Here is a 12,298-nt window from a genome sequence, read left to right as displayed (position 1 = left end):
CTCACAAACCTACCCCTCAGACCATAAACCAGGCTCACACACTGAACCCTCAGACCACAAACCTGGCTTACACACCGACCCCTCCGACCATAAGTCAGGCTCACATACCGACCCCTCAGACCATAAACCAGGTTCAGACACAGACCCCTCACAACATAAATGAAGCTTACACACCGACCCCCTCAGACCATAAACCAGTCTCAGACACCGACCCCTCAGACTATAAACCAGGCTCACACACCCACCCTCAGACCATAAACCAGGCTCACACACCGACCCTTCAGACCATAAACCAGGCTCATAAACCAACCCCACAGAACATAATTCAGGTTCAAACACCGATCTATGTGACCATAAACCAAGCTCACACACCGATCGCTCAGATCATAAACCATACTCACAAACCAACCCCTAAGACCATAAACCAGGCTCACACACCGACCCCTCAGACCACGAACCAGGCTCACACACTGAAACCTCAGACCATAAAAAAGGCTCACACTGAACCCTCAGACCATAAACCAGGCTCACACACTGAACCCTCACACCATAAACCAGGCTCACAAGCTGACCCCTCACACCATAAACCAGGCTCACACACCAATCCCTCAGACCATAAATCAGGCTCATACACCGAGCCCTCAGACCACAAACCAGGCTCACAAACCGACCCCTCAGACACTAACCCAGGCTCCCACACCAATCCCTCAGACCATAAAGGAGTCTCACACACCGACCCCTCAGACCATAAATCAGGCTCACACACTGAACCCTCAGACCATAAGCCAGGTTCACTCAATGACCCCTCAGGCCATAACCCAGGCTCACAAATCGACCCCTAAGACCATTAACCAGGCTCACACACCTACCCCTCAGACCATAAACCAGCCTCACACACTGACCCCTCACACCATAAACCAGGCTCACACACAGACCCCTCAGATCATAAACCAGGCTTACAAACCGACCACTCAGACCATAAACCAGACTAACACACCAGCACCTCATGCCATAAACCAGGCTCACACACCCAATCCTAAGACCATAAACCAGGCTCACACACCACCCCCTCAGACCGTAAACCAGGCTCACACACCAACCCCTCACACCATAAACCAAGCTCACACACCAGCCTCTCCGAACATAAACCAGGCTCACACACCGACCACTCAGACCATAAACCAAGCTCACACACCAGCCCCTCACACCATAAACCAGGCTCACACACCAACCCCTCAGACCATAAATCAGGCTCACACACTGACCCCTTAGACCATAAACCAGGCTCACACATCGACCCCTCGGACCATAAACTAGGCTCACAAACCGATCCCTCAGACCATAAACCAGCCTCACACACCTACCCCTCAGACCATAAACCAGTCTCAGACACCTACCCCACAGGCCATAATCCAGGCTCACACACCAACCCCTCAGACTATAAACCAGGCTCACACACCAATCGCTCAGAACATAAGCCAGGCTCACACACCGACCCCTCAGACCATGACCCAGCTCACACACTGACCCCTCAAAACATAAATGAGGTTTACACACTGACCCCTCAGACCATAAGCCAGGCTCACATACCGACCCCTCAGACCATAAACCAGGCTCACCCTGCAACCTCTCAGACCATAAATCAGCCTCAAACAAGAACCCCTCTGAGGTTCCGTGACGATTTGAACCCGTGTTTTCAATATTGTCGGAAATACATAATATTGGTATCGGCGAACCGCAAATGATCCATTTAGCATATCCTGGTGTTTTCGCTACGCTACGAGCAGGAGCACTCCTTTTTATGAACACATTTCTGATCTACCCACGGCATCCATCTTAGATCATGGCAGCCATTTTGTGTTTCTTGCCCTCACATACGCAATAACCTCTGATCACTTCATTTCGATTAAGGACACGCAGCCTTAGCCGGAGATTCACCTCTTTCATGACACGTGCACCTTTAACCAGATCACGCTGTAGCTGCATGACTCGACAAAGACTGCCTCCTCTGCCCGAGGCCAGTCCTGCTAAACTGGTCTTCGTGTCCATTGTCCTGATCACGATTAGGCGGCCGAAGCCGGTAGCCTTGCCCATTTACAACCCACAAACATCTCTTATCCCGCTTTCCTATCTTCCACACCTGGCTCCGTTCCTTTCTTTCTGAATCTTTATTAGGGGGAGGTAACGAAATTTACGATGAGGCGGTCCGGCTCTTGAATGCAATATTGACAAGGGATTGTGATGAACTAGTGGGAACCCCTCTTCGTAGATGTTTTGTATCAGATTTTATCAACGGTTCCTGTGTACGCCAAATATTTATTGTCTATGACACAAAGGTTTTGGGAATGTACCAACATGTGAAGAATTCGCCTGAAGGCCAAAATTTAGTATATAAGGAGCAACCCTCTTTGTACAATTTGAACAGGCTCCTAGTTACTGCCCATGCGTAGTTTCTGTGACTTCTGTGTCCCTGCAGTAATAAACCTTTGGTCTTTGACGCCACCATCGAGAAGCCCGTGTTTCTGTTCATTTGCGCACCAAGGCAGGTGGAACTCCGGGGTCTTTGGGTGTTGTTCCCTGACACCTCTGGACGGAACCAAAAAGTCCAGAACTCCAATTGGCGCCCAACGTGGGGCGACGTCATTCGGTACCGGTCCAAAAGCCTGAAGAGTTCGAGAAGCTTCGTGTGAAGATTCCTGAGGGAGGCGCCCCACTTCATCGATCCCGGCATATCGCAAAAGTGGCCCGAAGTTCTCTTCCACGAGGGTTCCCGTTCAGGACGGCTGCAGTGGGCCGTTGCCTTGACCGTCGCCCTGTCTTGGACCCGAGGTGCAGTCCTTAGTACAGCGAAACGTGACGGGTTTCTCCTTGGTGACGTCTTCAGTGCCTCAGTTAAGTATTTAGTGGTTGCTAGCTAGTTACTTTGTGAGGGTTGTTAAAATCCTTTTTGGTTCTTGGTTTGGTTTGGTTTCGTAAGATTGTCACTGGTTATTCTGGTTACGATAATCTATTTTGGTTTAGTTTGGGTATCGATACATCAGTTCGTTTTGGTAGGCCTAAGTTCTTGGTTCAAGTGCACATATCTGTTTCTCGTTTTGTTTGTCTTGTGTTCCGGACTGAAAGATGGTAAGTCGGAGAAACTGTATGTTGTCCTGTTTCGGTTGCAACAGTGACTCACGATTGGAGGACTCATGTCTGGTTCCTCCGATTGGGACTCCCCTATATGACTCGTATTGTAAACATGGTGTGGGTCCTATATCTTATAATGAGGTGTGGGTCCGATACACTGAGAAAGATGGTGTCCTTAGTTGGCCACTGCATGGTAGTTTTGAACCCGAAATTCTTGACAATTTAGAAGCGAAATTGTTTAGGAAGAAAGCCCGGCTGGCAATGTTTGATTCTTTCCGTTACTGGCGAAAAGAATCCAAACAGAGAGAAATGAAAAGGTTAAAGAAAGAACAGAAAGAGAAAGAAGAGTTGACTCTAGAACAAGCAACTAAGCAGCTGCAAGATAACGAGTGTGAGAAGGCCATAGAGTTGGCCATTAGAGAACTTAGCGATTGACAAGTGCTATCCTGCCTTGCCATTGAAAACAGCTAAGATACTAGAGGATTCCGAGAACGATCCTCTGCTGTCTTATTTGTTACGGTCACCTCCACCGTATGCACAAGGTGCTACGGCTCCACTTGTGCCGAATGTTCAATTGCCGGTTGCTGGACAACCTGGTATTCCTGCTCCTGTCCCTCAGAATCAGGTTCCCGTACCTCCTGTGGTCAATGTAAATGTTCCTACGGCTCCTCCTCTTCCTGGGTTGCCGACTTCTATACCTGTATCTGTCTCGCTTACATCTACTGTCCCACAAACTATTTTTCTCGATACTTCTACTGTTCCGTTATCTGTTCCTACCTCTACTGTGTTCTCTACATCTGCGAGTGTGTTGACTCCACTTTCTGTTCGTCGAAGAATCACTGATTCTGTGTCTAGTATGCTGTCTCCTTTCTATAAAACTTTAATTAAGACTCCTACTTCCGACTCTGTTCAGAGACGTAGTCAGCTTCCAAGTACTGAGGAACGGGGAATTTTAGATTCCACGGCTCTCAGATGGATTTCGAAGAGTAGGAGATATAGTACGAGAGATGTGCTAGATACATTTATGCAGTGGAAGGAACCAACACAACGGTATGTCTTTGATGAGATGTGCTCGTTGTTACGTGAGGAGATAGAAGAAGACGATGTTGAATCAAATTTAGAAGACTTAATTAAGGTTCAGAAAGAGTTTGCTGCAGGAATGATAGTGGGTGAAAATATAGAAGAAGCGATGGAACTGATTTTAAGTTATAGAAATGATCCATCACTTCGTTCACCAAGAGATCTAGAGAAAGGTAAAATGAAATTAAGTCGCCAATATCCAATGAGGGAGGTTCCTCCAATTTGGCGCGAAGCTGTGCAAGCTGATAACGTTCGTGGTATTGTAGCTGCTCCAGCGCAATTCCAAAGGGTGTGGATACACATTCCGTGGAAGCGAGCTGAAGTGCTAGCAGTGAAGCAGGCCTTGCCAGATCCGCGTAAGAATCCTGCTGGATACTATAAAGAATTAACACAGACAGTTGAGGCTTGTATAATGAACTTAGCGGACATTGATATGTTATTTGGCAATGTAGTTCCGCAACCAGTGTGGGCTAAAATTCGTAGAGAGGATCATCAAGTTGCCTTAGGTGGTGATTGGGCAGCTATCACTGCGGCGGATGGTCAGCAAACAGGTGGTGCAAAACCCGAACCCCTAATTGCTAATCTTCCAGGTAGGATAATCGATCTAATGAAGACTCTGATGCCCGCATTGCGTGTTAATTGGGACAAGTTATCCGCATGCAGGCAGAAGAAAGACGAAAGTGTCTCCGACTTTTTCACGAGGTTCGAAGAGACTTTTGTAGATCATAGTGGTCAGGATATGAGCACAGAAGGAGGACAGAGACTGTTTGTCGATAAATTTGTGCATAATTTGTTACCTGAATTATGCAATAAATTAAAGGATTCAGAGAGTGCGTGGGCTGTTTCCACAACTGCGCAAATACTTGCAACTGCACAGTATTACGAAAATAGGGATAAAGAGGAAAAAGAGAAATCAGACAAGAAAACGAAGGATTTAAAGACTAAAGTTCTTTTGCAACAGGCGTATCCGCCTCGCATGAATCAGACTAATATGCAACAAGGTTCGTATCAAAAGACAGATTATAGCTCATCGAGACCTCAATATCAGTGGAACCAGTGTGCATACTGTAAGAAAGAGGGTCACTATAAAAATGAATGTCCGATCTTAGCGCAAAATAATGCAGCAGCAGCTCAGAGAGGTCGTGGTGGTTTTGTGCAGAATTCTAGAGGTCGAGGGCGAGGTGCTATGCCTCCACAAACGAATGATCGTCCTTCCAATCACTTTGATCAACGAAATGGACAGTCTACTCAGCAAAATAGATCTCAACAATATCTTGTTGAAGACTATTGTGAAGTGGATGAGGGGTTTCAGCAAAATGGGTACTAGGCAGCCATGGACAGAGAGAGGGAGTAGTATCAGTTCCAGTGGATCAGAGTGGGCCTTATGTCGCAGTAGCAACATCAGGTGTAGTCGAACCGTTTCTGTTGGATACTGGTGCCGCAAAAAGTTCTATCATTCATGCGAAACTCCCTGGCGCACCTTTGTCCGGCTTAACAAATGTTTCTGTAGGTTTTTCAGGCGCCCCTGTTTACAACCCTATATCTGGTCCTTTGTCTATTTCTGTGGGACCGTGTCAATTGAAAGCACCTCTGATTTTGACGACAGGTTGTAATGAAAATCTGCTTGGTTTAGACTTGGTAAAACGACTATATGCGACCTTGTACTGTTCTCCGGAAGGAGTACAGCTTACATTAGGTAAAAGAATCACCTCTCCGATGTACTTGTCAATGGATGCACTCCCGCCAGAGCTGCGTTCACTCCCTGATTCTCTTTGGGCGACTGGTCCTAATGATGTAGGCCTCCTAGAAATACCACCCTATGTAGTAACTTTGAAAGCAAATGTAAAATTTCCAAGAATTCCGCAATATAAAATATCTAGTGAAGGTGAGCGTGCACTTTTATTGATTGTGCAAGATTTGATTAAGAAAGGTGTGGTTGAAGAAACTAGAGGAAATGTCTGTAACAGTCCTGTGCTACCGATTCTGAAACGAACTGATCCCACAAAGCCTCCAGTGTATAGGTTTGTTATCGACCTCAGAGAAGTTAATAAGATTGTGGTCCCGCAGTTTCCTGTGGTTCCAGACATCACCGCCTTGTTAACATTGATTCCTGCTACAGCTACATGGTTCTCGGTCATCGACTTGAAGAATGCCTTTTTCAGCATTCCGATAGCCGAGGAAAGTAGAGATATTTTCAGCTTCTGTCTAGGAGGTCGAAGTTTCAGATTTAAACGCGCTCCACAAGGCTATTGTGAGAGCCCATCTATTTACAGTCAAGCATTAAAAAGCCAGTTAGATTCCTTTGTCCTTCCTCCAGGTTCTGCTCTAGTACAGTATGTAGATGATCTTCTAGTGGCTGCCGATGACAAGGAAACTTGCAAAGCAGCTACGATCTCGTTATTACATCATTTGTCCAATTTGAATCATAAGGTGTCACCTTCAAAAATGCAATACTGCTGCCAAGAAGTGACCTACCTAGGTCATCTCTTGTCAAAGGAGGGAAGGAAGTTGACCCCAGAGAGAATAAAAGCAATTACGCAGATGAGTGTTCCACGCACACAGAGACAAATACGTGCCTTTCTAGGTATTACCTCTTACTGTAGGCAGTGGATACCAAATTTTTCTCTTCTAGCGAAACCGTTGGTAGCTTTGACTGGGAAAAATGTTCCGAGTCCGGTGCCATGGTCTGATGAATGTCAAGAGAGTTTTACTGAATTACGAAAAGCATTGTGTTCAGCTCCTGTATTGGGTACACCTGATTACAGTAAGCCATTCACGCTCTATGTTCACGAGAGAGAAGGTTGCGCGTTGAGTGTTCTGACACAGAAGTTTGGTGATAAACAACGCCCTTGTGCATATTTTTCATCAACATTAGATCCGGTAGCCAGAGCGTTGCCTAGTTGTTTGAGAGCTACAGCGGCAGCTGCGGCTTCCATTCGACAATCTGCTGGTTTGGTGATGAACAACATGCTAGTGGTCATGGTTCCTCATGCAGTGGATACACTCATGAATCGAACGAAGACTCAACACCTTACCAGTGCGAGGCTATCTGGTTATGAGCTGACATTACTAGCGAGTCATATTCAAATCAAAAGATGTAATGTATTGAATCCAGCAACGTTGTTGCCGACTGATCAAGAGTCGAGTGATTCTGAGCCACATGATTGTTGTTTTAAAACGGAGGAAGAGACAAAAGGACGAATTGACTTGAAGGATACTCCATTATCAGATCCAGATGGTACGCTGTATGTGGACGGGTCATGTTTTAAATTGGAGAATGGTGATGTGACTGCTGCTTACGCAGTAACGACTTTGAAGACGATTGTGGAGACTGCAAGAGTGAGTCAGAATTCTGCCCAAGCTGCAGAATTAATAGCTCTAACAAGAGCGTGTGTATTAGCTAAGGGAAAGAGAGTGAATGTCTTTACAGATAGTCAGTACGCATTTGGCGTGGCCCATAGTTTTGGCCGTTTGTGGAGAGAAAGAGGTTTCGATACGTCCCATGGGACTAAGATTCAACATGGTCAGCTAGTTAACGACTTGTTGGAATCTCTAACCTTACCGACTGAAGTTGCGATTGTAAAGTGCAGTGCTCATAAAGCAGTCACGGATGATGTTGGTCGCGGGAATGCTTTTGCTGATGAAACTGCTAAACAGACAGCTAGAGACACGATGAGCAGAATGTATGTTGCTACGTCTGCAAGATGGATTGCTGAGTCTGGAATGTGTGAGGATACTATGGAAAGTGTGAAAGAGATTCAGAAAGAAGCAACTGAGGAGGAAAAACGTGTATGGAAAGAAAGTACGGGCAAGTTGGATTCGAATGGGTGTTGGATTGATTTGACAGAACAGCAGCGTTGGATGTTGCCTGATGCGTATGTGCTTGCAGTGGTGACGATGGCGCATGGAGTAGCGCATATAAGTTCTAAAGGAATCTGTAAGATGTTGGCTCCGGTCTGGAAGAATGATGGGATCAGTAAGTGTGCAGAGAGAGTGGTGAAAAATTGTATGGTATGCCTGATGCATAATCCTGGCAAGGGAACTCCAACTCCTGCTGGTCACTTCGCTCCTCCTTCCTGCCCCTTTGAAGTGATTCAGTTAGATTTCATTCACATGGATCGCTGTAATAATTTGAAATATGTCCTGGTGGTAGTCTGTGCTTTTTCCAGGTGGATCGAAGCATACCCACTAAAGGACAACACTGCCCTATCAACTGCCAAAATTCTTCTCAAAGAATATTTCCCTAGGTTTGGAATGCCACGGATTGTATGGTCAGATAACGGAAGTGAGTTTATAGGGAAAGTTATGCAGAGTGTGTGTGCCGGCCTAGGTCTGAAACAGAAGTTCCACAGTGCGAACCATCCCCAGTCTGCTGGTTTAGTGGAGGGTTACAATGGCACCCTCAAGCTGAAACTAGCTAAAATACAAGCATCCACAGGTTTATCCTGGCCAGACGCACTTCCTTTGGCTTTGTTATCAACGAGAGCAACTGTACATTCTAGAGTGGGGCTTAGCCCTTATGAGATAGTGTTTGGCCGCCCGGCAAATATTTGGGGTGTGCCGAGGCCTAAGGAATTTTGTTCACTAGAATATCCTATGTTGATAGACTACCTTTACGACTTGACTGCTAAATTGAGTCTTATTCACCAACAGGTTTTCGATGCTTTACCAAAGCCTCCGGAGAGTCCAGGGCATCAGCTGAAACCAGGAGACCAAGTGGTTATCAGGAACTTCGCGAGGACGAAGAACCTTCAGCCGAGATTCGTCGGCCCCTTCCAGGTCCTGCTTGTGACAAGAACAGCAGTTCGTGTGGCTGGTCGCAAGCATTGGGTGCACGCATCTCACGTAAAGCGTGTACCCTTACCACTTCCTTACGACGACTGGGTGAAGAAGGGAATTGGTTCCTCCGAATTTGAACGCACGCCGAAGTTCATCCCTTTCAGCGATGCCGAATTGATCACTGACACTCCAAGCTCTGACTCTCCTTCGGAAAAGACTCCTTTGAACTCTGAACATTTGTCACTTGCATCAGAAAAGACTCTGTCATCTGCGAACTTGAACACTGCAACAGCTACCAGTGAAACGCTATTTGCCGATCAAACAGTACCTGCGAAGCAAAGATATAATTTACGAAACCGTAAAATGGACAAATAAAGCAGGCAACTGCCCATTGTGATATTTTGAAATTTTGAACTTTTGCCTTCAGCCAGGAAGTTTGCTATTGTTTTGTTGTTTTAAAATTGCCTTGCCGTCTGGGTAGCCGTAGGGTCGTGGCTGTGTGCCTAGTTGAATCTGCGGGGGTCTGACACAAGGTCGATCTTTCTGTTGGTTCTGGGAACTCCCAGGGCTGATAGAGGCATTTTCATCTACGTACACATCATCAGTGGTCGCGAGCGGATTGTAGAAGATGGAGCTTCCTGCGCTGCAACGAGAAAATGTGATTTATGTTCGCAGACACAGACTTTACAGAATCCTTCACAGCAAATGCTTTTTGATGCAATGTGCCATTACATTCTTGATTGTTTTGATAACGTTGGTGGGTGGAATCGTTTTCAGTATAAATTTGATTTTTGTGCCAGTTACTACAGTACCTCCCCTTGATCCTGCTACTTCTACTGTTTCTCCTATACACTCTTTTCACTCATTTCCTGAACATGAGCAAGCCCGACGCTCAGAATTCATTAATAACACTTTTGTACAGCTCTTGCATCAACACCAACTGGTAGTTAACACTACAGACTGCTGGGTGTGTGGCTTGATACCCCACACTATGGATAAAGGTATTCCCTATCTGGTTTTGCCTTTCAGCTACAATGGATCATTTCAGGCCCTTCAAACCATCTTTGCTTATGCCCTTGAAACCTATCCTCCGCGTCCACCACGTTCTACTAAATATAACTCTGCCAACAAAGCTTTAGTCCAGGGAATTATTGACATGATCAAGGACGTCAATAATACTCCATCTTACCCTAGAGACGAATTGCGAGTATATTTGAGTTGGAATTCTTCAGAGTATCGCCTTAGTTTGGGAGAAAGCAAGCGTAAAAGCTCAACTCCAATCTGGGTCGTACCTCACCGAGGTCAGGTCTGTTTGCAAGGGAATGGGAGAAATCCGAGAGCTCAGCTAGGGAGGAGTGAGTGCGTAGAGACTTATGTGTTTCCGGCTAACTCTTCCCCTGCCTTTCTTACTGCTAGGGGTACCTACTTCATCTGTCGAGACAGAGCTTATACATGGTTACCTGCCGACTTTTCAGGATCATGTTATATTGCTCGATTGTTACCTCCAACATACACTGCTTCATCTGACTACCACAAGACCAGAGTAGCGAGAGGTGTCTTCAGCAAGGAAGATACTGCTGGTCAGGAGGCTGGAGACTTCTTCAAAGGCTTCCTTCCGTTTTGGGGGCCTTTGGCCAATAGTAGAAACATACGTCAGCTAACACGGGTAGTTGAATCTACTATTACCGAAACTGCTGGTGCCCTTAGCAATCTGACAGCTGAGCTTCAGGCGGATAGACTCATGACGTTGCAGAACCGTATGGTTCTAGACGTTATACTTGCAGATCGAGGTGGGGTATGCAGAATGATCCAATCGAGCTGCTGTGTCTTTATTCCTAATAATGCTCCAACAGTCTATGAGGCGATCTCTAAACTACACAAGATTTCCGACTCTATACACGTAGACAAGGGAAACTGGTCCTTCATGGAGTGGTTTTGGACTCTGATCTCAGCGTGGGGATGGAAGGTTCTAATGGTCATTGGTGTCATCTTAGTATTCCTATTCTCATGTTGCCTGATTATCCAGTGTGGTCCTGCTCTGTGTAGTCTTTGTGCTGCAACTTGTCTTAGAAAACCACCTGCGTTTGGAGAAAAGGCACGAGAAAGGATGATGATACAACAGCATGTCACTGACCTGATGAGCATAGAATTAGATTCTGACATAGATTGAGTAATTGCCTATGTAAGGGCAAAAGGAGGGTCTGAGGTTCCGTGACGATTTGAACCCGTGTTTTCAACATTGTCGTAAATACATAATTTTGGTATCAGTGAACCGCAAATGGTCCATTTAGCATATCCTGGTATTTTCGCTGTGCTACGAGCAAGAGCACTCCTGTTACAAACACATTTCTGATCTACCCATGGCATCCATCTTAGATCGTGGCAGCCATTTTGTGTTTCTTGCCCTCACATACGCAATAACCTCTGATCACTTCATTTCGATTAAGGACACGCAGCCTTAGCCGGAGATTCACCTCTTTCATGACACGTGCACCTTTAACCAGATCACGCTGTAGCTGCATGACTCGACAAAGACTGCCTCCTCTGCCCGAGGCCAGTCCTGCTAAACTGGTCTTCGTGTCCATTGTCCTGATCACGATTAGGCGGCCGAAGCCGGTAGCCTTGCCCATTTACAACCCACAAACATCTCTTATCCCGCTTTCCTATCTTCCACACCTGGCTCCGTTCCTTTCTTTCTGAATCTTTATTAGGGGGAGGTAACGAAATTTACGATGAGGCGGTCCGGCTCTTGAATGCAATATTGACAAGGGATTGTGATGAACTAGTGGGAACCCCTCTTCGTAGATGTTTTGTATCAGATTTTATCAACGGTTCCTGTGTACGCCAAATATTTATTGTCTATGACACAAAGGTTTTGGGAATGTACCAACATGTGAAGAATTCACCTGAAGGCCAAAATTTAGTATATAAGGAGCAACCCTCTTTGTACAATTTGAACAGGCTCCTAGTTACTGCCCATGCGTAGTTTCTGTGACTTCTGTGTCCCTGCAGTAATAATCCTTTGGTCTTTGACGCCACCATCGAGAAGCCCGTGTTTCTGTTCATTTGCGCACCAAGGCAGGTGGAACTCCGGGGTCTTTGGGTGTTGTTCCCTGACACCTCTGGACGGAACCAAAAAGTCCAGAACTCCACCTCACACGCTAAACCAGGCTCACGATCGCTCAGAACATAAACCATGCTCACACACCGAAACCTCAGACCATAAACCAGGCTCACACAGCGACCCCTCAAACCAAAAACCAGGCTCACACACTGAACCCTCAGACCATAAACCAGGCTCACACACCAA

This window comes from Lissotriton helveticus, chromosome 4_1, assembly GCF_964261635.1.
Source record: "Lissotriton helveticus chromosome 4_1, aLisHel1.1, whole genome shotgun sequence".
In the NCBI taxonomy this organism is placed as follows: Eukaryota; Metazoa; Chordata; class Amphibia; order Caudata; family Salamandridae; genus Lissotriton; species Lissotriton helveticus.
The sequence above is the reverse complement of the archived record's forward strand: the minus strand, read 5'-3'. Positions refer to the sequence as shown.